This window comes from Sinocyclocheilus anshuiensis, unplaced genomic scaffold (assembly GCF_001515605.1).
Source record: "Sinocyclocheilus anshuiensis isolate Anshui unplaced genomic scaffold, SAMN03320099.WGS_v1.1 scaffold6114, whole genome shotgun sequence".
Taxonomy (NCBI): domain Eukaryota; kingdom Metazoa; phylum Chordata; class Actinopteri; order Cypriniformes; family Cyprinidae; genus Sinocyclocheilus; species Sinocyclocheilus anshuiensis.
In genome coordinates, this window is record NW_015558803.1 from 1 (window position 1) to 225 (window position 225).

Consider the following 225-nt stretch of genomic DNA (forward strand, 5'->3'; position numbering starts at 1 on the left):
AAATGTTCCCAAGTCCAGAAATGTAGCAAGGAGATCTGTAAAATACGCTACGAGAATACTTTTTGTGCGCAAAAGAAAGAGAAAAAAACTACTTTATTCAACAATTCATCTCCTCCGCATCACCCTGTAAACAGTGTATGCTGTTCTGTGTCAGCTGCGTCACATGGATACGCTGTCTCCATTCAGATCAAATCACAACAACGTAGGAAACAGATCCGGCATGAC